Genomic DNA, 25,586 nt, shown 5'->3' with positions numbered 1-25,586 from the left:
CTAAACACTGTGCCATCACATCAGCTTATCATTCAGTAGACCTTACCACAGAAATGTAACAATTTAAAACAACCCCACACCAAAAGCAAGCGTCTCAGTTATAAAATTACAAAATAATTGCATGACAGAAAGGCAGTCACTCACACCAATACAAATAATTTTTGAACAGCTTTAAACTGGAGCAAAAATGGAGTAGTCACCTGTCACATGCCAATTAAAATATTCATCTTGATTCCCATCTTAACAAATGGTACTTTAATGAATTTGCTATTAAATCCCCTACACCCTTAAGCAGCTATTCTGCAATGCCATGCACAACAAATTTATAGATATGTGGCTTGTGGGGAGACTGATTCCAACACATTACTATTCGTTGTATAGTTAGCAAAAAGTGGCAATAATTTCACTAACAAATGACAGAACATTAAGGCATTACTAAATAGTTTAAGACCTGAATGATCGTACGGGAATAACCTCACTTCAGTCTTACACGAATTATAGTCAATAACTTCCCATTCTTGTACCCTCTTTTACAAAGCTATAAATTTAAACTCTTAATCAGCACTGACCATTATTTCAAAACAGAACATGCTGAGAAACACCAGTCAGTAAACAAAATAGAATGCCGACAGCCATATTCCCTTTCCATGGGTGGGGGGGTAGCCCTTAACCCCCTCCCACCTACCTACCTTACAACCTGGAAATCTTAGAGATCAATCAGCAGCATTCTGAGCCAACATTTTCAACTGTCCTTCTAACCAAGCAGACCCAAGGGCCACAGTCACTGGTTCACAAACATGCCACTCATCTCGCCTCTGGGAAACTTTACAACTTTCTAATGATGGAGCTTTGCTCTCACTGAAAATGTAATAAAATATGATGCAGGAAGGTGCTAAATTTCAACTGTACAGGAAACCAACATGCAAGAAAAACAGCTTCAGCAGACTAAGTCAATATGAAACAGCTTGATATAACAAATCTGAATAACTGCTTTGGGGCATGTATTTATTTTACAAACATCATATATGAAGAAATTAACCCCAAAGAAAATATTAATGCACTTCAATAATGAGTAGCATATTAAAGATTGAGAAGGTCTTTATCAAATGTTGCCAGTTGAAAGTAGAACTACTGATATTTTACTGAAACAAAGTGCTGTCATCTCAAAATGAGCTACGTTATTTACAGACAGAAGAGTTTGCGAAACTGCCAGCATCCCTGTGGTTATACAACTGCAGAAGGGTTGACGGGACAGGGAGAGACTTCATGTTCTAACGTTCCTTGGTGTGGTAGTTTGCTCATACACTTCATATGGGTTTAGGTTTCTGTATCATTCATGCTGTGTGGTCACTATGCTGGGCATTCATTTGTGAAAGCTTTTACTGAAATTTTGTGATAACCTGGTAACAGTTTGGCTTTTCACATGTATTAAATTGGCGTTTTTCTGCTACAAACTAAGTCTACCTAGGAGACTTATGTGACAGTGAAATAGGGACTGCTACAGTGACCCACAGAGTGCTGCACTTTCAAAACGTGAAAGGCATAGCAATAGCAGTCAGTGGCATGTGTTGCTTGGTAGGACAAAGCATGCTTACCTAGATTAGTTTTCAGTGCTTACCAAATTCAGTCCCAACAGATTAAGAAGCTACATCTGAATAGATTTTTTTTTTTTTTTTTTTTTTAAAACATGAATAATAGTAGCAAAGAATTTACATCCTACTGGTGTTACTGTTCAGGAGTTTTATACCCTTAAATATCTATAAGATAGAAGAACATAAGAGATCTACATTTTTCTCTTCAGGCTGCCACCACAAACTGGTTTAAAGCAAAAGGCCATCCAAACAAACCTCTTAAAGCCTTATCATAATGAACCATTTGAATCTGTTGGGGGTAAACAGACATATCAAATGAAAATACCATCATTAAACATTGGTCTAGACAAGTTTAAATACTACATTAAAAAGCAGTGAACAGTTACAAGCTGCCAAAGAAACGCACAAAGGCTTAGAGATGTTTACTTTTGCTGGAATCCCTCACTCCTACAGCTGCTACTATAGAAATCTGCCTGACAGACACAGAAATATGGCATGGTTTAGACGTACAGACATCTAAAAGTTTGACATTGTCTTATACTAAATATCCCCCTTATTAAACTGGAATAAAATGGAAAAAAGTTACTCCACTCACTGATGCATCTACATTTCAAATGTTGGAAATGAAAGCTGTTAGCACTAAGGGTTTCAAAAATACCGTTTTTCTCTTATCTATACTCTCACATGTACTGCTGCCTCTACTTAAGCTTTCATACAAATTATACGGAATTTGCAAGCCTTTGAGCTCGCAGTTTAGTAGTTTTACAATTTAGGTACAAAACATCCTCAGCTAAATGGAGATTGAGGCTTTTTCAAGTTTGTAATTTGTTAACCAAGGCAAAACTACCTCACTAACCTTTATAATTTCACACCACCAGGTGGCTAGCCCTGCTGCTGCTGTTCATACATACCACACATTCACTCCTACAAATGATCACATGTGGAAGATCTAATAGGAAATTTGGTAAATTAATACAATTACAGCAACATGGAAAGTTAATAGACCCAAGTAAAATATTCATACCAAGAACACAACGGATATGAGTGGGGAGGTCTTTCGCCCTCTAATATGCATATTTATTCATGTTTATTATCAACACAAAATAAGTGTGTTTTTGGAAAAAAAAGTTATAACTTGCACTGCAGCAGCTCACTCGATTGTTTACGTCTTCCTGATGGATCCTATGAAGTGCATTTGATATATGCATGCATACTCCTCCTGGGCTCCACATTCTTAGTTTTTCTCATTTGAATTTTCACACAAAAAATCTTGTTAGATGTAAAAATCTTCAGGGCTTTTTGTTGTTGCTATACAAGACTTTTGGAGACTCAGCCTTATGCTTTAAATGCATCACAATGGAGATGCCAACACACTGTTAATTTGCTGAACTCAAAAAAATTATGCTACCACTTTAGACAATTAAGATTTTCTTTCATATTACTATCACTTTTGTATGACTATGTTGAGATGGAATGGCACCATCCCCCAGTCTGCCTTTTCATCAGGTGGATTTTTAATATCCTACACTTTTCTTGGCAGTTACAGATTCTTTTGTTGCATAGTCTTTGCTTTCAGCAGCTGGCACCCCCCCCCCCCCCCTTGGGGTTTCCTTCAGTTTTTTGTGCACTAGCATCTTGCTGCTTTAGTGAGGTTTAGAAAAACCACAGATTATATAAAATACTTGCACAAGGAAATTAGGTCTGCAACAACGTAGTTTCATGTGTGGTTTCCTTACACAACCCACAGCCATATTCTCTTCTGTCCACTACCCAATGGGATTTTTTTTTCTGCTTCTGCAGCAACATCCAGTGCTTCACAACCTTTTACTACAAACCACCTAAATACGCACTCTATAACCATAATTAGGTACCTGTACCAAAGAAAGATGTGCACAGAAATGTAGACTCCACTATCCAATAGCATTTTTCTGAAAACTTTAACCTGCTGCAGACGTTCAAACTAGGATGATTTTCTTGAAATGAATGCACTAATGGCAATTACTACAAATGGATTATTTTAGCATGCAGCATGTAGCCGGTTTTAATTACAAACATTTTTTGAACATACAAAGTGGGACACAAGCATAAACTTCAGTGATGCCAAAGCACGTTGTCCGTCTGGTATACTTCAACATTCAGTAGCACAGACAGCAAGTTAAATTTCCCCTGAAAATGCAAAAGATACATAAATCATGTCAAGGGAGGCACTGCAGTTACTGTACTGCTTTAACTGCTAACCAATTATTATGAAAACCCAAACTGGAAATTAGAGCCACATTTTGTTCTAAAATAATTTTCATTTGATAGACGAATTTCCAAAGTTTCGGTATTCAATACAAACAGGCTCCATTGTATATTCTTAGGTACAGTGTAACAAAGAAATAAAACAGGTATTTATATACATGGATAAGCCAGGATTCTGTTCAAGATATGCAGGTCCCTCCGAAGCAATTAAAACCGCTTCAGCTCGAATATGAAGTCAGGATCACAGTCTCTACTCAACAGATTCGTAAAGTATGTGGAAATAAAATAGTCAAGCATTGACTTTCATCTTCATCTCTATTTCCTGTGGATCAAGCACAGAAATCTGGAAAATTAACAGTGATATTAGCTACAGCTAAAAAAGGTGTCTGCGCTTTCACTGTCAAATGGAGGCCAGCATCTATCACATCCTGCATGGCTCATGTTATTAAATTAGATCAAGAATGAGGCAGCTCTTCAACATTCAAGGATTTGGAGGAAAAAGCCACATTCAGAAACAGCCACTGATCACTACATCCAAATAATTCACAATGTGGCTCAAAGGCTGCTTTAATAGTGCCATCCTGGTGCTATACAGACAGCACTGCTGTGGGATTAACAACTGCACAACTAGAGGAACAGCCTCAGAAGATAACAAACAGTGGACATGTCTTCTACTTTGAATAGGGAGGGAAGAATAGACTATACAGTCTGTATTACTCATGCACCTTCTGCAAAGACTAGAAGAGCAGGAGCAGACACTACAGTAAATCAGATTTCACATGGGGGACTTAACTCCATGCAATTTGAAAGGGGGAGGCAGACTATGGGTAAACTGTGAAACAAAACTCCACCCACTGAAGTCCAGCTATAAAGGCAGCAGCCTGGGGTTGCCCATCATGACTGCGATAACAGAGAGCAAATTAGTGGTGGCTTAACAGATAAAGTGCTTTTTACTCACTTAATCAGCAAGAAATTATAACCAAAAATCGTGATGTACTCTTGCTAAGTTTGTAGAACTCACCAAGGCCTCTGTTTCAGTGAAACAGAGGCTTAGTTTAGTAAATTAATAAGTTATTCAGAGGGGGACATATGTTGCCTCTCCCTGGTGCTTCATGTAGATAACAGCATATCATAATGCCCACCATAACTCGAGGTCATTCAGAATGACCATGTTTAGTACAACAGCTACAGCTTTTAGTTAACATGACAAAACCCTTACGTATGGTTCCATATGTTGTACACACCTTTTACATCATGTACTCATGCACACAACTCTGAAGAATCCGGACAAAATTAGCTTTCATTCGGTGTTTAATACTTCCGAGGAATGCGTTACTGATCCTTTTGCAAAAGGAAAAGAATAAGGAGATTTCTTTTTCTCTCATCTTAATGCAATCTAGCAAGACGGAAAATGTTTTAGAGCAAATTATTACACTCAAGGTGTTTAACTGGAGTTGTCCTAACATACTTTAAGGCTCATTTGAGGCATGTTTTCTCACTTGCCCCTGCTTCTTCCTAGAATATTTCATCTTCCCATAAAAGATCAAGTTCTGCAGAGCTCTCCCCCACCCAAGAGCATAAATACTCCCTCTTGTCAAAGGAGGCTTTTCATTAGAAAAGGGAAGAGCTTGTCACTCGTTATCTGCAACCATGGTTTAAAAAATTTACTACAAAAATTCATTCCTGCACTCTCTTTACAAAGCTCCTGCCAGTCTTAGATTATCTGTTAAAGCATTTCACCCAAGTCACACCTAACACGTATCACTTTACCTGGACCCCATCACTTGTACAATATCCCTTCTACTTACATCACTAGTTGTACAGTTCTTCCCCTCATTGTTTCGAAGAGCCATCCTTTACAAGACACTGTTGGTAGTTTAATACCAGTCATTCCTTTCTTCTCTTCTTCTATTTCACCTTACAGAAAGTAAACACTAGTAATTATCTTAAATCATACTTCCAGGACCTTTTAACCATCCCTCCTCCAACCTTCTAAAAACAGCAGCAGACACATCAAAGAATTACCTTACTCGCACATTCTTCCTTTCTAGCTTTTGAAAGGCCGAATTCCCATGATGATTGTTCATAGGTGTGTACTAGGCTAATGGCCCTGGAGCCTTTACAAGCCTAATCCATAGTATTACCCCAGCATCATGCCACCCGAACTTAGCTCCCAGTGCCTAGGTCAAGTAGGGATACTGGAGTGATCCCCAGGGTGAATTTTCTATTTCCCATCCACTCAAGATTTCTCTCTAAGAAAGCCAGTGAGGCGCTCCGCCTGACATGCGTGGGAAGTCTATTCCATAACATCGGCAGCCTCTGGGTTATGAACCTGTCCCTCCAGCTTGTTCTGTTGACTGTGGTAATGAGGTTAGAGGTCTATGGAGCATGTAGTGCGGAGGCATTAGGATTTCCTTAGCTGTAGCATTTCTAACAGAGCTGGGTTAGACATGGCTTTGTAAGTCGAGCAGAGATCGCCTCTAAGTAGGGGATATGAGACAGAGAATAGTTGGACTTTGAGTCTGTCCATACAGGACAAGTTTTTAAGGCCTAGGATCCACTTTATGAGGTACATTTGCGGCCTCTCCAGTTGTTGCAGGCATCTAGTGAGGTACATGCCAAATGGGGCATTGTACTAGATTGGCCTAATGAGGGAAGAGTGGAGGGAGACAATGACCTCGGTCTTCCTAGATGCAAAGCCCTTAGTAATGAGATGTGCCACATAAGACTTTGACCACAGTGGCAATCTGGTGGTCAAGAGAGAGACTGCTGTCAACCTGTGTTCCCAGATCTCTTAATGCCTTCTGCGTTCAGTGGACTACAACTGTTGTGGTAATTCATGGGAACCGGGTTTTTCCCCAAAGGGATGACAATATTTTTTGGCATTAAGGCCATGGTTCTGATACCAGTCATTGGTCTCAGTGAGGCCTTTCTGTAGGATGTCAACATCACTTGGGGAGTTAATTATGGCATCCAACTTGCAATAGTCTGCAAACGTCATCAGCCAGAGTCCTTTTGTGTTGGCCTGGACCTCAGAGAAGTAGATACCAAATGGGAGAAGACTCAGGACCAAACCATGAGGTACTCCACTTGTGACTAGTCATCAGCCTTACTTGCAGTCCGCTACTTTCACACTGTGTGTTCCATCTATGAGCCAGTCTGCAACCCACCTAGTGATACTGGGGTTGATGCCTAGCTTAGTGAATTTTTCTAGGATTCCTGAGTGGAGAATGGTATCAAAGACTTTGCCCAGATCAAGGTAGGCTGTATGAACCACCTTGCCTTCATCCACAGCTATGGTGAATGACTCAAAGTAGTCGACCAGGTTGAGCAGGCATGATTTACCCTTCACAAAACCAAACTTTGTGGGATCCAGAGATTGGAGATTCCCTATACCCTTGTTTATTAGGTCCATAATGATGCGTTCCACAGCTCTGCATATCAGACTAGTCACACTAATGGGGTGATAGTTCTCAGGGTCTGTAGTCGCTCCTCCTTTGTGGAGAGAGATGACTATCAGTGTGCCATTCGGTAGGGACAAAGCCTGAGCTGAGGCGGTTACTGAACAGAGCACATAGGTGAGGGGCCAGTTCACTCTGTAGTTTATGTAGAACACAGCCAGGTGAGGGGCCAGTTCACTCTGTAGTTCATGTAGAACACAGCCAGGGATACTGTCAGGTCCCATAGAAGCTGTATTCTTGGCCTTGGACAGTGCTGTTTTAACCTGTGCAGCAATAATACTGGCTGAGTGGCAATCTACTGGTATTGCGATTGGTCCTTTGGTGGGGGAGAGGGGGGTAAAGTTGGCACTGAATCTGTTAGCCAGTATATTGGCAATATGTGCTGGCTCAGTATAGGAGGTGCCATTGTGCAATAGCTCCGAGCAAATCTGGGTACTGCCATGGAGATTCTTTACATAACTATAGAAGGCCTTGTGGTCGTCTTTACTATCTGCTGCAATTCTGTTTTCATAGCTAGCTTTAGAGGATTTGATGAGGGATCTCAGCTTTTTGAAGCTGATAAGGGAGTTTTTCAAGTCTTTGGACTTCACCTTATTCCGCATCAGCTTCCTCCTTCTGTTGTAGAGTTAGTTTGTGGCAGGGGACCACCAGATTGGCTTCCTTTTTTGGAGGAGAGCATCTTGGTTCTACTGGGTATGGCGAGATCCATGCATTTGTGTACGTGTTTTACAGGGAATTAGTGTATGATTCGGTCATGCAGCTGTTAAATTGCATGGGTGCCATGAAATTAGCCACCTTTGTTTATAGGAGCCCAAAGTTCGCTTTGGAGAAGTTTTTCATGGTGGTTACCTTTGCGGGGGGGGGGGGGGTGTTGAGAGGGATGTGGATTTCCAAGGTGATTTGTTTGTGTTCGGATCTAATCAGGGAGGATGACTACTGGTATAGAGCAATGGTCGCCCACATTACTAAATGACCAGGTCAAGGATGTTGCTACCTCTAGTGGGGGTAAGAATGAGCTGGTCCAGGACATTGGAATTAATGAATTCCAGGAAATGTTGGGCAAGTGAATTGGTACACGAATAGCTTTCCCAGTTAATGGAGGGATAGCTGAAGTTGCGCAGTAGGAGTGTGTTAGGTTGGACCCAGATATTCTCCAGGGTGCTTAGGAACGTGGATTGAGAGTCTTAGGACATGGCTGGTGACCTATAGCAGGCTACGACCTGAATTGCTGTCTTACCCAATGTTAGCTGCACCTGAAGTATCTCTGATGTGTTATGTTGGGCTACCAGTCTGGAGGTGCGCACATCCTTTACGAATATGGAAACACCACTGCCTTTGTAGCTTCGTTCCAAGTTCTGGGGCCAAAAGGTGTGGAATGAGTTACAGCCTGGTAGTGCAGGGGTGCATTCTGCTGCCTTGAACCAAGTCTCTGTTACAGCACAAATGTCAATGTTCTCCATTTTAAGAAGTGCATTTTGAGATTTAGACTTTAGCGTTGCGCAGCATGACCCTCAGATTGCATTTGTTTGTAGCTGTTATGGTGGTAATTTGGTCTTTGGAACACTGCCTAAAAAAGGCACTATAGGGGTGGCAAGACACTTGGCCAGTATCCGGAAGCCCAGGGGTGACTGATGCAGGCCATCTCTGGCAAAGCATCAAGGTCTGTCAATCATGTCATCCCAAGCAGACAGATAATGGATCCCCTTAGAATGACATCAGAAACTTAGCCAATTGTTGAAATCAATCATTTTCTGCTTGTACTGTGGTATCATTCTGGGTGATGGTAGGAGGGTGCTCAGAGCTAGGGTCATACCCGCCTGGGCTACATAATCCAAGAGCTCCTCCATGTCTCTCTTCATGTAGTCCAGGGAGGTACGTCAGGTCATTTATACCCACATGTACAATGACAGAGTAATATTTGTACCTGTTGTTGAGGGACCAGAGTGCATGGGTTATGTGGTGGATCCTGGCACTTGACAGGCAGCTGACTGTTAATTTCTCTTTATTCAACCTAGTGAGTGGGACAGTGTTCCTCACCATAAAATCACCTATGACTAGTGTGTTGGGCATGCTGTTTTGCCTTAGGGGCTTTGGCTGAGTGGCACACTGTTTAGGAGTTATGGGTCTCATGATTAGTGTTGTGCTGTGGTGGTAGAGTGCGTTTCTGCCTTGGAGGTCCCTGCTGTTTGGACTGATCTTTGAGAGCCTCTACGAAGGTGGGTGTGTGGTTTGTCTTTTTATGTGAAGGCAGTGCAAGTGTTGACCACCTCCTCTTGACCAGGTATTCCGGTCTTGGTTGGAGAGTGTGTGGCTTCCAGTTTGGATATACAAGTGCATTTCGCAAGTCTGAGTACTGGGAGGTAAGAGGAAAGGGTTATCAGTGTACATGAGGCAGTTGCTACATTGCCTCAGGATGCCCAAGTTCACCAGGTTAACAGGAGAAAACAGAGGGAACTGACCTTTAGACATGTCTAGAGGGGTGGGCATTAATAAGTACTGGAGTTTTCTTGTAGAAAATTTAGTGCTGGTATCACTTGTGTGCTACAATAACTGCTACAAGAAGTCTGGTAATGTGCTAGACTAATAAGCTAGTAAAAGTGCAGGAAAGGAGAACACTAGCAGATCTTAGAAGCATATCTTATTGTAAATATACACAACATTTTGTACGAAACATGTAAGAACTGTGGTAAAAGCTAAACAATTCACACCAAACATGTTCTCCATACAGTGCAATAGGTTTTTTCAAGTAAAGCTGTGTTTTTGTATGTTTTACTCATTTTTGTCATGAACTGCACTTGCCAGGGTCACTTTCTTTTCAAATTGTATAAATTTTAAACTATGTGGACATATTCTCCGTGAACTTCCACTAATAATGCCCAGGTAAACTCTTCATCAGCAAAAGTAGTTATCCCAACTACTGTTAATTCTTAAGTCACTATTCTGAAAATACTGCTAACAGAACGGGGTTTCTCGTTTCTAGGGTATGCATTAAAATGGTTTACAGGGCCCATGTTATCAGATTCCTACCTTATAAATTCTCTAACCTTAAAATATGTAGACTTAACCAGAGTTTAGGATAAAGAATTCATTCTTAACCAAAGGAATTAAAAAGCAGTTTGGAAGCAAATACAAGCCAAACAGAACCCACTACTTTAACGGATATGAAATAGACTAGCACATAACTAGTACTACTTGTATGTTATTCTCTTACTAAATTTAAAAGTTGTCTTTACTTCTTTGTTCCAACATATTTAAGACTGAGGCCATCACGCTAATCATTACTCCACAAATCCTACATATTAACACTTCAGTTGCTAGACATACTGGTTTCTGTAATTACAAATGCTGCTCAAACTATGGACTTAACATAAAAACACAGTCTGGATCAATAGCAGCTTCTGCCCTAATACTAATAATAGCAACACTAATGGTAGTAAAAATAGCAGAGCCACACACAAAACTGCCTACCGGCCAAGTTAGACACAGTACAGTCCCCCGTTGCAGTCTACAGCCCAGTAGCTTCAGTGACAATGCCCACAGTACAGACTGTATGAGAACAGCAAGCCTTCCACTTAAATGGTTTGCTTTAGAACAGATTGTTAGTCATGCTTCACAGAACAAATAGAAGAATGTTACTTCCTCTGCATAGCACAAGCATGAGTCAGGAAAGCAGGAGACAGCCAAAGATCATGGCCCTTCCATTCATAGCATCATCCTGTATAAGGACCATACCAACAGCATTTTGCAATACAGTACAAAGGGACAGCCATCCCTAATGTAATCACCTTTGTGAAATGAACAGCAGCAAAGTAAGGACATCATTGAGTGAGTGTTATTAATTTATCCATAACCCTGTCACACTAAAAAACTAGTGTAGACAAAGTGACTTAAATCAAAAGGTACCAAAGAACTAAACCATTATTCTGTGCCAGTGCGTACATTCTATAAATGATTTTACCACAGTTTTAGTCACTGGTTCAACCACTATAACATATAGATAGAGAAAACACTCACAGAAGATGCAACAACCTCAGCCCTAATAGCATTTACCAATACCATAAATAATAATCGAAACAATAACCGCATATCCTCAGCCCTCTTCCTTGATCTTTCCAAGGCATTCGATATGGTGGATCACCAAATGTTAATTCACACCCTGCAATCATTCTGTCTAAATTCTATGGCCATTCAATGGTTTAAATCCTACCTCTGTGGAAGGCAGCAGGCTGTTCTCTGGCAAAACAAACTCTCTAACCTATTACCAAACACCCTTGGAGTACCGCAAGGCTCTATATTAGGTCCCCTACTGTTTTCAGTCTTTATCAACGACTTATATACTTGTTATCCCTAATGTCAGCTGTATCCAATACGATGACTCCACCCTGATTTGCTCAGCTGCATCTCCCTCAGACTTGGTCAACTACCCAGTCCACCTTTAATACTATAGAAAACTGGTTCTCTGTCGATTGTTGCCAAATCCCAAAAAACTAGAATGCTGTTATTCTCACCAACACAAAGGTCAGCTGCTTTTACCTTCACCATAAATGCAAAAGATGGCACAATAATCACCCCCGACCCCTCCACTAAACTATTGGGAGTCATTATTGATAACCTAAAATTTGACCTTCATGTCAACCAAACAATCAAGACCATTAATAAAACTTGGGTCACTGTATAGAATAAAAGCCTTTCTAACCCCTTCAGCTAAGACAGCCAAAGCTCGCTCTCACCTGCTTTCAACACTAACATATGCTTCCCCCCTTCTCTCTAATCTACGCAAGACTGTACTCAGACTGTCAACCTGTTACAATCACATTGCCAGGTTTGCCACTGGCCTACCCTTTAGAACATACCACTGCAACAACCTTAAACAGCCTGGGTGGCTTGAACTTAATTCAATATAACCTACTGATTATGGCCAACAAAATCCTTTATAATCCAGATAATATTTTTTAAGAGCAGGTGTACTAATCACCCGCTATAACAATCCAAGACTACTTCGATCCTCGAATAGATTACTTATTCAGACAACCAAAATTGACAATGTAGCCAGTTATTCAATTTTTGCAAACTCTGCAGGGAGAGCCTGGAACCTACTTCCGGCCAACATTACCTTGCTCTGCTCCCTATACCAATTTAAAACTAAACTCAAACACCACTTGGCACTAAACTGGTCTTGCCACTGTAACAAGCCTGGCTAACTCTCAAGAATGTGAATACAACTAATCTAATTACTGTATAATTTTTTCCCGTGACGGTTACCAGGGGTAACTCACTTGTGAAATTGTATATTCCTGTTTGCTTAAGTATTCTTTGTAAATACCATATCTGTAACATTATTTCTATATTATGTGAAAAATGCTGCCGTTATTAATATATCTGTTTATCTTGGAGCTTTTCTCCCTGGGCCTCCGCTGAAAATGGACATGAATCCAGTTGGACTATCCTGGTCAACAAATGTAAAATAAAACTGTTTTGGGGCTTCATCCCATCTTCAGGGGCGGGGGGTAGCTCTGTTACAAACAAGGGTACTTTTCCGTTATCGGGGCAACACTTTCAACGCGATCGTTCAGCTGAAATCATGAACCGTAACATGTATGTTAACCAGAAATGTGTACAAATTATTTGTATTAATAATATTTGGCAACAAAAACATGAAGCTATCTTTCTTAGTTGTACACAGCTCTGGGTAACAGGTGTGTCAAGCACCTGGATTTAACTGAACGATAGAGTTGAAAGTGATGATGTGATAACTGCTGTACAGAGAAATGGGAGAACAACAAAGAAATGCAACAATTCTGGAAAACCATAGGGTTTTATTTTGTTTTAAACATGGTCATAACATCTTTACATATACCAGATCACAGATGAGAATGAACTATTCCCTAAGTGTATTGCTGTACACGTCCTGCATGCAGTTCACAACTCATCAGCCGATTGGCTGTCACAGACAGCCTCAGTCAGTCCTGCCCCACACATTCATCTCACGGGCTTGTCTTGTAAATAGCAGTAAGAATCATACAGAGATGAAGGAAAATAAGGGACACTTACCCAAAAAGAAATTACATTATTACTAGACAGTTGAGCCGTGGACACTTTCAAAGATTGCTGCACAGTGTTGCTTGGTAGATGACATAAGCTTTAGATCAACCTTTTTCTCATGCAGTTGCAGAGTTCCGAATGCAGTGTATCTTTATGTCTTTAAGGGGTTACTGCAAGCATGTGTAGTATGGAAACTATTTCAAAAAGAAAGAAACTACTTCTATTTATACACACGTTAAGATGAACACCTAAAAGACGGACACCTTAAAGACATGAAAATAGACCATATTCAGAACTTAAATGGGCAGTACGACTTAACACTGTGTACTTATTAGTGGCTGAACTGCCCTACTATGTTTCATTCCTGTGCAAACATTTTTGTGATACTGCATAGACTGAAGGGAAAGGCCTACCCTAGGCTCACACTCTCACTGGGAAATGAAGATTTTTTTTTTGTAAAGCTTCTGTAAAAAAACAAGTTAATCTTTCACAACAAAAGACGAAGGAAGGAATAAAGAAAAACAGAATTCTTAAAAAGGGCAGTTATAAATTGCACAAATCCAAAAACTGCGATCCAGATATTTCTACTACTCTGAAAGCAGAATAAACATGATCGAAACAACTATTAGCATTATAGGATGAGGAGGTGGTCATTTCAAGCAGTATGGGAAATGCCTGGGGCATCAGTTGTGCTAGTTACAAATTATGTACCTCCTCCTCAGATCCAATACTTTAAGAGGAGCAGTTCATAAAAAGTTACCGTGAGGAATTGTTTCTCAGTGATATTAAAATGGCATTTTTGTTTACACAACAGCTGTTGCACTGCGTCTAAAAATGGCAGATTCTGAAATCGGTAAGAGGATGAAGCACTGCAGATTGAAGTAAAATTTCCTCGACTATGCACATTCAGTATAGCTTCATTCTGTTAAAATTAACTAACCTTGCACATTTAGGGCACAGGCCAGCTCTACCAGGAAACCTAGTACAGCTTACTTTCATTTGCCAAACACCAACAAACTCTGGCCATAACCTCATCTAGTCACTGTGCAGTAAAGCAACCAAACCATTAGCATGCTGCAGAAAAAGGTAAATTAATTCTACTACGCAACAGCTAAATCCAGTGTCCAAGTAAATGGCTTCTTTTTAATTTAACAACTTTTAAACCAACTTTTAAAAGGTGAACAATTACCCGTCTTCTTGATGCAGACGTATCTATTAACAGCATTAGAAGGCTACACAACTTTATCTGCTTCTTTTAAAATAAGATGTGAAAAAATTAAAGTAAAAAGCTAGCATACTTGCCATACTTTTAACGTTACGAAATGACCCCCCTCCCCCAAGAATGCATGACTAGCCTCCCCTTTTCTATGTACATTGATTCAGCATTGCAAAGAAATTTATAAATCTGTCAAGGGGAGGCACTACATTTTAGAAATGTGTGCACAATTCTAGAAAATTAATACTGCTGCAAAAAACTATTAGAACGGATACGGAGTTGAACAAAAAAAGTTTGCCATTATAACTCCACTACTATATACTGGACATTACAACAGCAAACATGGAATTACACGGTTTATTAGCATCATGCCCTTTGCAAAGACCTTTTTAATGCATCACATGCAGTGGATATAAAAAGTGTACACACCACTGTTAAAATGCCAAGTTTTTGTGATCTATAAAAATGAGACCAGAATAAATAATTTCAAAACTTTTCCCACCTTTAATGTGACCTATAACCTGTACAATTTAATTGAAAAACAAAGGTTAGGGAAAAATATATAAACAAAAATGCTCAATAAACTGGTTGCATAAGTGTACACACCCTTAAACTAATACTTTGTTGAAGCACCATTTGATTTAATTACAGCAGTCTTTTTGGGTACACATCTGCCATTAATTAAAGAGATTGATTAACCCAAATAAAGTTTAGCTGTGCTAGGAGGATTTTCCAGACATTTACTCAGTTGCCTGCTACAGCAAAAGCCATGGTTCGCAGAGAGCTTACAAAGCAAAGGGATCTCATTATTTAGGAGAAGGGTACAAAACATTTCCACAGCACTGGATATACCATGGAAGACAGTCATCAAAAAGTGGAGAAAATATGGGACAACAGTGACGTTGCAAAGAACTGATGTCCCTCCAAACTGATGAAAAGACAAGACGAAACCTAGTCAAGGAGGCTGCCAAGAGACCTACAGCAACAATGAAGGAGCTGCAGGAATTTCTGGAAAGTACTGGTTGTGTACTACATGCGACAATCTCCTGTATTCTCCATATGTCTGGGCTATGGGGTAGGGTTGCAAGACAGAAGCCTTTTCTTACACAGAACTTCCAGGCCCGGCTAAAATTTGCAAAATACATCAAGTCTCCCAAAAGCATGAGGGAAAATGTGTTATGGTCTGACGAGACCAAGGTTGAACTTTTTGGCCACAATTCCAAAACGTACGTTTGGCGCAAAAATAACACTTTCACATCTCCAAAAGACCACCATCCCCACGGTGATGCATGGTGGTGGCAGTATCATGCTTTGGGGTTGCTTTTCTTCAGCTGGAACTGGGGCTTTAGTCAAGGTGGAGGAAATTATGAACAGTTCTAAATACCAGTCACGTTTGGCCCAAAACCTTCAGGCGTCTGCTAGAAAGCTGAAGATGAGGGATTTCACCTTTCAACGCAATGACCCCAAGCATACATCCACATCAACAAAAGAATGGCTTCACCAGAAGAAAATTAAAGTTTGAGAAATGGCCCAGCCAGAGCCCAGACCTAAATCCAACAGAAAATATGTGGGTGACCTGCAGAAGGCTGTGCACAAGAGATGCCCTCACAATCTGACAGATATGGAGCACTTTTGCAAGGAAGAGTGGGCAAATATTGCCAAGTCAAGATGTGCCATGCTGATAGACTCCTAAACAGAAGAGTCCAGCTGCCTGCAGGAAAGGAAAGTAACTTAATTCAGTCACTCATTAGAAATGGACTGCAAAAACAGAACTTAGTATTTCCACACAAATGTTATATCTGAACAAATTCACAGCAATCTTGGCAAGCACAATTTACTCATTTCATAAAGTAGTAAGCGCATACAATAAGAACTTCATTCTGATAAATTAGCAGTATTTTAAAACAAAGCATTGGAGAGATGACTTACTTGACTATTTGAATATATATGGAATTTGATTTTAACGACAAAATAAAACATTTACATGTTTATGTCGATTTGCAGAAATAAATAAATAAAATATATAAATTTTATATATATATATATATATATATATATATATATATATATATATATATATATATATATAATCTTACCATAACGTTCCATCTGTATTGATGATCTTCGTTCAGTCATTACATATGGGTATCTGTTCCGACCTCGGAACTGAGCCGGACATCTTCCAAGCTCACGTCAGCTACAAACTCTTGAGCTAAACTCTTACCCAGAATTCCCCTCTGTTACCTCAGACAGAGTTTGCAAGTCACAAGAAGGTAGAGGCTACCTCTGATCAAATGACCTAATAGAACCGGATGGTGATATCCACTAGAAGCCACAGGAGGGAGGGTCATAATGACTGAACAAGGATCACCAATACAGATGGAACGTTATGGTAAGACACAACTTCATCTAATATTGTTAATCCTCATTCCTTACATATGGGACAGAGTCCCTATTCCTGGGAGGCTCTCATGGAAGGACATTCTTAAGCACCATAGCTGAAAGACACAACCAGTACTTGCCAGAAATTCCTGCAGCTCCTTCATTGTTGCTGTAGGTCTCTTGGCAGCCTCCTTGACCAGGTTTCGTCTTGTCTTTTCATCAATTTGGAGGGACATCAGTACTTTGCTCTTCCCCTGGAGGCCAAATCCAATTTGTAATGATTGATGGTATGAGGCGTAGCCCAAGTTGCAGCTGCACAGATGTCATGTAAAGAAGCGCTGGCATGGAAGGCAGCAGAAGTTGCCAGTGACCTTGTGAAATGAGCCTTTATGTAGTCAGCAATGGAATATTACATTGTGTATAAATGAAGGTCACAAGGTCTTTCAACCATCTAACCAATGTGACCTTAGCAACAGCACATCCTAATCTAGGTCCAGACTAGGCCAAAAATAATTGGCATGATTTACGAGAGGCCTTAGTCCTGTTCAAATGGAAGAGAATTTGCCTGTGAATATCTAAGGTATGTAGGCAATACTCTCCTTTGAATGATTTGAGAAGAAAACTGGCAATTCAATGGTTTGATTAATGGACATATCAGAGATCACTTTTGGCAGAAAGGAAGGATTAGTTCTCAAAGACACTATCTCTATAAAAAATTAAAGTATGGACTCTTTATGCATAAGGCTTGAAGCTCAGAGATACGTCTGGCAGAAGTAATGCTGACCAAAAACAAGGTTTTCTATGACAAATGTTTGAGGTCGCATGAAGAAGCTGGTTCAAAATGTGGCATTGTCAGAGCATGTAGAACTAATGACCGGTCCCATGGTTGATTAGGTTCTCTAAAAACAGGGCTTCAGATGATTCACACCTTTTATGAAGGTCTTGCATAATTTGTGTGACGGAAGAGGAGTCTTGGACACCCTCATAGAAATTAGATATTGCGGCCGATGAACCAGATTGGAACAGATCAGCCAGATACTCCAGTACTATTGATACCGGAGCCAAAAAGATCTACTTGCGTTTCTTTCAGCCAACAGGTAAATCTTTTTCCACTTGCTTAGATAAATAATTCTAGTGGAAGACTTACGAGATGCAATAAGAACGTCCCATACTGGCAAAGAAAGATCATTCTGCCTGGCAATAAAGGGAAATGGAGGAGTCAAGCTGTGAGCTTCAGGCTGTCCAAGCTGGGATGAATCAAATTCTGCAGATGGGAGATCAACCCCAGAGTTGGATGGAGAATCCATGGTTGATCTAGCAGGTGAGGCAAAAGGAAGAGGAACCAAATGTGACGAGGCCAATATGGTGCTATGAGGATCAATCACCTTGCTCTTCAACCAACGGGCTTTCTTCAGAAACTGGGAGGGTGGGGTGGAAATGCATAAAGAAGACCAGAGGGCCAGTCGTGGCCTAGAGTGTCCCTGGGTGACTGTCCCGGAGGGGGAATCAGGGCGAAGTAGTTTATGCATCCCCGACCAACTACAAATGCAGCGAGGTTGCAGCAAGGCCAGCCCCAGCGGTGAAGATCTCCGCCTCTATCAAGGGATTCAGGGACCACTCATGAGGTTGTAGAATGCACCTGCTGAGTGTCTGCTATCACGTGGAACTACCGGGAATGTGCATTGCGAAAAGAAAACAGTTCGTAGCCATCGCCCATTGCCATATCCTCATGGCCTCTCGACAAAGGGGATAAGATTTGCTTCTGCCCTGTTTGATGTGCCAGACCACCGCCATGTTGTCTGATTGTATCGCAATAGTCCCAGACAGCAGTAGGGGACGGAATGCTTGCAACACCAGAAGCACCGCCCGCCGCTCTAGAACATTTATATGCGGTTGGGCCTCCAATACAGACCAAGTGCCTTGGACTGTCTGTCCCTGACATAGCCCCCCCCACATCAGAGGGGCATCCGTGGCCACTGTAGTCTTGGGCTGCTGGGGGGGGGGAGGGGCGAGACCACTGACGGGTTGTGGGTCATCCACCAATTTAAATCCTGTTTGCACCTGTGAGTTACTCGAATCTTGGCTGAAAGAGGATACTGAAAAGGATACCATCAGGTGAGCAATAGCCACTGTAGAAGTCTCATGTGAAACCTAGCCAGGGGGACAATGGTGACTGAGGCTGCCATGGAACCCAACAGCTGTAGGACAGAGTGAGCTGTGGATTTCTCCCTTGAAAGAATTGGGATCAGTTGTTGCTTTCTCCTTAGAATTCTATGCTCTGGAATGGATGCTCTGCAATTCTTTGTACCAATATGACCCCTATGAATTCTGTGGGCTGAGATGGTGTGTGACTGGATTTTTGCCAGTTTATGGTTATGCCTAGCCTTTCAGCAGCGAGGAGACAGTATGCCAGGGCTTCCTCCAATAGATGTCTGGTGGGGGCAGAGATGAGCCAGTCATCTAGGTATGGAAACACCTGGAATCCTTGTAGTCGCAAGTGAGCTGTGACGACTGTCATGCACTTTATGAACACTCTGGGGGCTGTAGAGAGAGTTCGAAGGGCAGTACTCTGAACTGGTAGTGACTGGCTCCCGCACAAAAGATAAAGAATCTTCTTGATGGCCTGTCCACTTATGTAGTAGTATGCATCTTGAAGATCTATTTAGCACATCCAAATTGTCTTTTTCCAAAAGCGGAAGGATAGACTGTATTGTGACCATACGGAATTTCTGTACTCTTACAAACTTGTTCAATACACTGAGATCCAAAATTGGTCTCCAGTTTTCTTTGGCACCAAAAATGGTCTTTAGTAGAATCTGGATCCTATCTGGTCTGGAGGGACTATTTGGATGACTTTACCTTAGCAGCTTTGCTATCTCTAGTGCTGCTTTTTCCCTTTGACTGGGTGGAACGTCGGGTAAGTTTGTTGGGGTGGCAGGACAAAGATCGATGGGAATATGGTAACCTCTGGTTATTAACCTTTGTACCCAAGAGTTGGTGATGGTTAGCCAGGTAGAAGGGTACAAGGAGAAATGACCCCCTAACACCTCCAGAGGAAAGGAGTTGGGCCGCTCTTCAGGAGCGCTGGTAGGAATGACCAGGAGAGAGAGAGTCCCTGGAACCCTGGTTACGCTGACCCCCTCTGCCCCAAAAAGGGTGTCTTCCCTGTGACTTTCCCCCTCTGCCTCTAGGGGAGAACTCTGACTGTGGGTCACAGAAAGGACCCCGAGACTTTCTGTACCATATCTTCACACTCTTCTGGTTTCTGGAGAAAGCATGTTGAGGGGAAGAATAACTGACACCCACGGCAGAAAGGGTCTTACCGTCCTGTTCACATCTGGCCTGTGTGCTTTTAACCTTGGGTCCAAACAATGAAGAAGCTTCGATGGGAGTGTTGAGAAAGGAAGCCTTGAAGGGTTCCACGAAATTGCATAAGCGCATCCAGGCGTGTAGTCTCAAAACACCACCTTAACTCTCTGCTCCCTCTGATGCGTGAGATATCAGGCACATGGAGGAGTTTGATATCGATTCAATGGTAGCCAGCTGAGAAGCCACTTTGTCATGGACCTCAGACATGGCACCAAAGTTTCAGAGAGCTCAGAAACTAAATTCTTCTGAAGCCTGGTAAAAAGTGTGCCATACAACTCAAGGACCTGATTGCAAAGGTTGCTGATGCAAAAGTACACTTAATTATTCAGTCCAGAGCCCGTGACTCTCTGTTGGGTGGATGGACAGTCTGGCCACCTTCTGCCAGGTCCTTCTTGGTTGTGGCCATCACCAGAGCATCTCCATGAAGACCTTTGGACCAATGGGGGTCAGTAGCAGGAGGGGACAAAATTTCTGTCCTCCGGGGAATGGCCTCAATGGTGTCAGCAGTCTTCCACGCACACTGCACGACAAGCCGGACCAGTTTGGCAGGTGGAGTAAATCCAGGAGGAAGGGGGCCATGCACGAAAGGCCTGCAGGAACAGACTCTTCAGAGGTCGGGTTACAGGGCAGCCAGTCACCTCTCTGTTTAAGGATTTAGAGGATATCACCAAAGGATACCTCAGAGGGTGAGCGAGGGGACCCTTCCCCATCAAAATCGGTCTTCAGTAAGGGACTCCTCTGTGGAGTCCATGTGCTTCCTCTTGCGTGAGCTTTTTCAATGAACTTCCTCAGAGGGAGAAGCTGGGGAAGACAACGCAAAAGGGGTTTCCTGTAGGAGTACATCCTAAGGCCCTTGCGCCCGGTGTCTGCTAGAAGCAACTTCTGTACACTGCGGTCCAGAGGAGGGCAGGGGGATTGACAAGCACATTATCGCCAGTAGATGCCAAAGCCTTCTCCATTAGTTGGAAGGCCAGTCCACCTGAAGAGGGGTGAGTGTCCAGGACAGGGGTCACCCCTCCCTTAAGTGGCTCAGCCTGCTGACTGAGTCCCTGGATGGCTGTGAAACGCCAACTTACGTACACCACAGCTGACATCCTGGGTCATAGCAAAGCTCTCCTACCACGAAGGCAACTGCGGTTCCTTAGTGAGGTCCATAAAGGGAACCGTATAGGGAGAAGACTGTGCTATATCAAGGGGCTTCAAAGGCAATAAAGGAGAACAACAACTAGGGGTCTTTGGCAATGGGTGATCACCTCCCAAGGAAGATAGGTCCTGGGGGGGGGGGGGGGGGGGGTTACCTCTGGCTAAAAGCACTTGATCCACAAGATGCAACACGTAGTGTTCAGAGAGGCTTCTATTGGATTTCACGGACACGGCTAAAGGAGAGAGAGAGAGTCAGGTCTATCCACAAATGGGACAAGCTCACCTCACCAGTCTGCACTGAAACAACGGGGCCGTTAAGAGACTGAACTACAGGTCTGCACAGACAATAAGGTCGGTGCCGTCTGGGACCGGGGGAAAAAAATAAATAAAAATCGGTGTCAATAACGGAGTTGTCGGAGCCGAAGAGGTTACAGTCTGCACCGAATGGATAGTTGGTGCCAGTAGAGAGGTCTGAACCAAGGAGCCCCTCGGTACAGATACCGTAAAGGGCACGCTAGTTTGTGCCAAAATCGCAGATGGCACCAATGGCTTTGGTGCCGAAGGTCTATGCACCGAAAGCGCTGGAGCCAAAAGAGAGTCAGATCCGAAATAGAAAGCTTAGACTTCTTGGGTCTCGTTGGTGGGAGTCCCCAGCCATGGACGAAGGAAGAGATTTGGCCTTTGAATGATCAGTCTTTTTTCTTATGGGATCTTGGAGGGGTTGAAGCCTCCAACCCAGAAATAGCCACTGAAAAAGGAGACTTGAGTAACCCCTTCAGTAACCATTTATTTTTCCTCTCAAATCAACATCCTGTTAGAGAAGTTCTTACAAATTCCACAGGGCGGATCAACTGATAAATGAGGCACACCCAAGCAACAGACACACAGAATGTGCATCTGAAGTAAGTAATTTATGGCCACAATCGGAACATCTCAAATCCTGGACTACTTTTTTTTTTTTTTTAAAATCTGCCATGATATGAAAGAAGGAAATCAGAAAATACCAGCAATGGTACAAGAAATATCAGAAGGTAATTAAGAAAAGGGGTCTACCAACGATGGTATAGAAGAAAATACCTAGAGGTAAAAAAAATTGAAAAATTTCAAGAAGGTAGTCGCTAGATGCGATAAGGTAAGAGAAAACAATTTAGAAACTTTTCTGAGAAAAAGTTGTTTTAGACTAGTATGACAACAAAATATCAGGCTTGGCTCAAGAGAAGTAGCTTGACACGACCAAATGGCAACGTGACAAATGAAATCCGAGGTAACAGGGAGAGGGGAATTTTGGGTAAGAGTTTCAGCTCAAGAGTTTGTAGCTGACGCGAGCTTGGAAGATGGCCGGCTCAGTTCTGAGGTCAGAACATACACCCATACATAAAGAATGAACAAGGATTAACAATATCAGATTGAATTTTATGGCATTTTTCATCATGAATGGAATGGGGGGGGGGTCTTAGTGTGCCTTTGCAATAACTGCCATTTTAAAGGGGTGTATATAAAGCTGAAGTTTTTTTGCCGATACTTTTATCTCTGTATGAAATGAAAGCGCTTATTTCTTTATGAATTAATAAATTTGTGCTTTCCAAGGTTGCTGTGGATTTGTTCAGATAGAACATGTGTGTGGAAACAGAAACAGACTGAAAAACAGAGCTTACTAAGAAGAGTGACTGAATTAAAACTGCTTTCCCTTCCTGGAGGCAGCTGGTCTCTTCCATTTTGTGAACAGAAATGTGAAAATAAGTTCAAGGAACATGAAAGCTTACACAAAGAAACATTCAAGAAAAAAAGACTTGAATAAAGCAGTAAGATTGAACATGAAACCAATATTTTGTGTGTACACACCCACGTATATTTTATATATATTATACATACACACACACACACAAAGTAAAATTACACATACATAGACACACACTGCAACATTATTAACACAGACACTGCATGCAGAAAGCAGGGATGAAGAAAATTACCAATCTTATTTCGGTGGGGACATGAAACTTCCTGAAACAGAACTTCTGCATCTCCAATTTCCCCTAAGAATGTGCTGGATCTCTCCTGGTCATTCACATATTACTTTCTGCTCTGTGTCTAGCAGACTTTCACTTTCTTTGCTCTTTTGTTCTAGTTTTTTTACCTCTATGCCTGGTGACCACCAAAACTCCTCCAAAGGGCTCGAGAGTTAGTTCCCTTACAGTGGGGTTCCACTCAGAACCATTCTGATAACTTAAGAGTGGTCATCGTTCAGGAAGCCATGGATGGTCACTTGTCCTCATTACAAGAATGCTAGCAAAGGGGACATTTCAGGTCTTCCTACGCCCCCCCTCCCTGCTGAGGGGAGGTGACCACAATGCCTTCCCCACAACATTTCTGCATACTCACTACCAAGACTATCCCAAAGTAGTGCTTCCTTGGGATAGGCACACATTTCCCCCCTCTACTTAGAGTTGTTTGCAATGGTACATGTGAATGTGTATCTCACCTGGGATGTAAGTCAGGGCTCCTCTCCATGCCTTCAGGTGGTATATTCCAGTTTGGCTTCATTGCTGTCGTACATCCCCCGATTGTGTTGTACTTAATGGGAAGGACTAATGACCACTACAAAACTGGTGATGGTTTTCACTGTGGTAGCATCTGTCCACACACAGTGTTAGTATCCCTCATTATTCATTTTTCCCCATTTAAGTCTCTATCCATTGTTAACATGGTACCTTTTGAAATGTGAAAAGGCCACACACACACAGTTTTCATGCTGGGATCACAAGCAGGGATAACAGGCAGTGTTACTAACCAACAAATTAAGAACAAAGTGGCAGAACAGAAAGCAGATGCATCGCTGTCACCATTGGACACAAAACAGGCATAATGCCAGGAGTGGAGGCTTACTTGCTACCGCTTTATCATTCTCATGCAACTACTTCTTCATATCATAGTAGAAGTGCTTGCATGGTGAAAGGTTAGTGCGAGAAGAATAGACGGTTGACAACTTTGTTTCTCCTTAGGATTATTGGATATGTGATGTGCATTCTCATTGGGCTTTTTTTGTGGAGAGGATGCAGTATTACAATGACATGGCTGAAAATATAAGTATCAAAAAGAGTTTTTAGCATTGCCTTTTAGCTCATTTTTACAACATGCAAAAAAATTTCACCAAAACAAAAGGATTATAAACAAGCTTAGTCAAAAACTAGCCAAGAAAAATGCTGGTAGCTTGACAGCATCGTATTACATAGACAAGAAATACTGAACATAGTGAATTTTACATTCAGTTCATCATATGGAACAATATAAACAAAGTTACCAGCACATGACCAGATTTTAAATGTCATTTAAATTATTTCATTTTGTTAACCAGATTGCCATTTTAACTGCCCAAACTCCAGAAAGTCACAAAACACAAATCAGCAAAACATCCCAAAAGGACGATTACACACACTGGCTATTAAGAACCCTTTGTTTTGTAAACAGCAAATGGTGAAGTCCTTATTTCCATTTTTTATTCTATTGAACTTATGGGGGCGGCCACGGTGGTGCAGTGGTTAGCATTGCCGCCTCACAGCAAGAGGTTCTCCGGTTTGATCCTCGGCTGGGGTGCCTTCTGTGCGGAGTCTGCATGTCCTCCCTGTGGTCGTGGTTTCCTCCGGTGCTCGGTTTCCTCCCACATCCCAAAGACATGCTGCAGGTGGATTGGACACTCTAAATTGGCCCTAGGTGTGCATGTGAGTGTGCCTTCTGTGGAAGGTTGGGCGCCGGGCTGGCAACTCGACACCGTAAAACTCCACTGCCATTCAATGTGCGGACAAGGTGATCCGCTGTGGCGACCCCTAACCGGGAAAAAGCCGAAAGAAGAAGAAGAAGAAGAAGAAGATTCTATTGAACTTATGGGCAGTTTGTTAACCAGAAAGTCCATTGGGCCAGTATGAGCCCTTTTTCAATGGAGACCCCGGGAGAAAAGCTCCATATACAGGCCTACAGAAACAATACAAGCAACAATCACATCAAAATGAATACAGGGTAATACAGAAATAAGTCAGCAGAAGTCATTACAAACAATTTCACAATACCATCCCATCAAAATCAATGGAGGGTATTGCAGAAATAAAAGCCAGCAGAAGTTATTACAAACACACAAAAAATAAT

The 25,586-nt window shown here is 41.9% G+C and overlaps 1 protein-coding gene across 1 annotated transcript in view; it reads right to left on the bottom strand.

Moving 5' to 3' along the window:
- LOC122800290 (vasodilator stimulated phosphoprotein) overlaps window positions 1-25,586 on the bottom strand; it is a 1,035,406-nt gene that overhangs the window by 993,251 nt on the left and 16,569 nt on the right. The gene's annotated exons all lie outside the window — the stretch shown is intronic.

The sequence above is a fragment of the Protopterus annectens genome, chromosome 1.part0 (assembly GCF_019279795.1).
Source record: "Protopterus annectens isolate FY-2018-M chromosome 1.part0, PAN1.0, whole genome shotgun sequence".
In the NCBI taxonomy this organism is placed as follows: Eukaryota; Metazoa; Chordata; order Ceratodontiformes; family Protopteridae; genus Protopterus; species Protopterus annectens.
This window is presented reverse-complemented; position numbering and strand designations above follow the sequence as displayed.